This window comes from Peromyscus leucopus, chromosome 17 (assembly GCF_004664715.2).
Source record: "Peromyscus leucopus breed LL Stock chromosome 17, UCI_PerLeu_2.1, whole genome shotgun sequence".
NCBI classification, from domain to species: Eukaryota; Metazoa; Chordata; class Mammalia; order Rodentia; family Cricetidae; genus Peromyscus; species Peromyscus leucopus.
Genome location: NC_051077.1, coordinates 43180337 through 43183350, shown reverse-complemented (window position 1 = coordinate 43183350; position 3014 = coordinate 43180337). Strand labels below are relative to the sequence as shown.

Below are 3014 nucleotides of genomic sequence, written 5' to 3'. Positions count from 1 at the left end.
TATGTTAACTCCAACATTTCAGTTGTTCTCTTCAACATTTACCATATTTATTAACATGTATCCCTGGAGTCAGTTTCTCCTTCAGGGTCTCATGAAAAAATTAACACCCCCTGAATGCTAAAATGAAAGAAATCAAAAATACATAGGTTCTTCAGCATTTGATTCTAGTCTAAGGGGTATAAAAGAAGAGGGAGAAGGCGGCTTCTATCAGAAGGATCTGAGACTGAAGTTAAGTTTTAGAAGACTGAAAGTCAGTCCACTGTGACATCATCAAGCTGAAATCATCCATTAGATAGAGCTAGGTACCATAGAGAAGGACCAGTACTCATCCATCAGCTGTGCCTACAAAATGGCTGGGAACATCCTGGTAAAAAAGCTTTGACACTCATTCTATATGAAGCCATATGGGCAGTGCTGGCCTGATCAGTCCCTGAAATGGGACTTTCAGGATACTTTTTGGTAGTGTTCTCTTCTCTAAATCACTCCTCTAGTCTTTCCTAATAGTGTCAACAAATACGGTGGAATCTAACAGCTTTGTCTATGTTGACCTGTGCCTTTATTTTTGCATTCTACAACTTTATACAGCCGTTTAGTTTGTTCTTTCCTTATATAACAACCCAGACATTTCTAAAAAGCACCCACCATCCTACAGCACTCTGCTGTGGGATGGTCTGTATGTCAAATTACTCTGATTGGTCAATAAATAAAACACTGATTGGCCAGTGGCTAGGCAGGAAGTATAGGTGGGACTAACAGAGAGGAGAAAAGAAAGAACAGGAAGGCAGAAGAAGTCACTGCCAGCTGCTGCCATGATAAGTAGCATGTGAAGATGCCAGTAAGCCACGAGCCACGTGGCAATGTATAGATTTATAGAAATGGATTAATATAAAATATAAGAACAGTTAGCAAGAAGCCTGCCATGGCCATACAGTTTGTAAGAAATGTAAGTCTCTGTATGTTTACTTGGTTGGGTCTGAGCGGCTTCAGGACTGGTGGGTTATAGAGATTTGTCTTTACTGTGGGCAAGGCAGGAAAACTCTCGTTACAGCACTCTCTTAATGACACACTGTCTCTGGATAATGAAGAAGGCATGTATAAAAGAGTAAATTATTGTGACCTGCCCTTTCTCCCTGTACCCTACATCTGCTATTGATCATTTCCTTAGTTCTCTTGATGTAGAAGGAAATCATTTGCAATTTGTTAAATATTTATTTGTTTAAGATCTTACTTTACATTTAATTATGTGTATATGTGTTTGTATGTGGATATATAAGTCTCTGCAGAGGTCAGAAGATGGCAAAATATCTCATGGAACTGGAGTTATGGTTTATTGTCAGCATCAGACATGGGTGCTTGGAAATGAACTCAGGTCTTCTGCAAGAGCAAAGTATGCTCTTATCTACTGAGACATTTATCTGGCCCTCATTTGTAACTTTTAATATTATTTTTTAAGAATTTTACATTAATTTATTTGAAATAATCACAGGATAGCAATTTCAACTAACAGGACATGTTTGCTCTTAGTTACTCAGGTTCAAGTCAACACACCTTGAAAATGTGTTTCTATATTTAAACCCTTTAATTCCATTTTTCTCACCACCGAGGTACCAAAAAGAAAGCTAAACTTTAGAATCACATCTTAAAAACTGGGATCAAAGGGATGTCCCTGGTCAGTTTCAGTACCACTTGTGTCAGTTTTCAGATCCTCTGAGCAAATCCCCTTTAAAATTCTACTTTCATATTTACATATTTAAAGTGTTGCTTTCCCTTTAAGCTTTCATCCATCTCACCACTGTACCAACAAGAAAAGCTAAAAGAGGGCCATGCCTAGATTTGTCTTAATGTTTAATCATAGGTAATGGGAAATAATAGTCCTCATTGTAAGAAATCTAGACACACAAGACGACAAAGAAAAAAAGGAAAAAAGAAATCTAGACACGTGCACGTACTCTTACTCAGAAGCTTCAGAACAAACTAGTCCACCATGATACCATCCCACTAGTTCCTGGCTACTGTTTTCATCTTCATATGCTTATTCACTCTTGGTGTATTTCAACTATGTCAGACTAACACAATTTCCTTCTAGAGCCTTCTAGAGTTTTGCTTCATATTTCCTGTCAGTAGACTACCAGGAACAAGCATGACAACCAACTCTTCAGGTCAAAAGATTATGTAAATCTTCAGAGAGTAAAGACACTTCTCTCCCTGGTAAGACGAACAACCTGTAAATTCAGAGTTCTGCATTCTCAGCTCTACTGAGCTGTGTAGAAGTCTAGATGAACCTCTTCCCTCCTTATTCTAAATTTCCTCATTAAAGTTAATAGCTATTTGAAAATTTCCCTGCAGAACAATAGGAGGCTTACTTCACATTGATAGAGGATCCTTTTAGATAGTTATTATAAACAGTGAAGCAGAAAGTCCAATAGGGGGTATTTAAGTCTTTACATACGAGATTTGAAGTGCTATCAGCCTGAAAATGTCATCTTTTCCTAGATTCTTCCAGCTCTGCGGAAAGCTACAAAAATATCTAAAGTTTCAACCAGGGAACACATGGCAGATATAATCATTAAATCTAACATCTTTAAAGTATCGAATGAACTGTCTGTTTTTCATCTGTAAATCTGAATGATATAGCCTCCTAAGGTAAACTGCCTGTTCATATTTTCTATATTGCATCACCTCCTAAGGTTTCTGGGAATGTGGGAAGCAGTTTTTAGGAAAGGCTCAAACCAATTATAACACTAACACATTTATTCCATTTCTTAATCAGTTATTTATACTTAACAACATTAGGTATCAGGAAATCCCCATTCTTATTTATCCAAATATATCCTCATAGACCCTCAGTTGGGTTTCCCAAAAGCACGCAAGCCTTTTTGTCTTCAAATTGTGTGGCAGAACTTTATCGTTTCTTGCTGAACAAGCTCTATTCCTTCAAGCATTTGTCATATAATGTAATGTGGAGATTCTTAAGGAGCAAGAAGTTAGCTGTTTCTCATTACTTATCCATATAG

The 3014-nt window shown here is 37.3% G+C and overlaps 1 long non-coding RNA gene across 1 annotated transcript; it reads left to right on the top strand.

Moving 5' to 3' along the window:
- The first annotated feature begins 313 nt into the window (after positions 1-313).
- On the top strand, positions 314-2594 carry LOC119089199. The gene is made up of 3 exons (XR_005093062.1): positions 314-367; positions 2087-2208; positions 2494-2594. It is a non-coding gene; the product is annotated as an uncharacterized LOC119089199 (long non-coding RNA).
- The last annotated feature ends 420 nt before the right edge of the window (positions 2595-3014 follow it).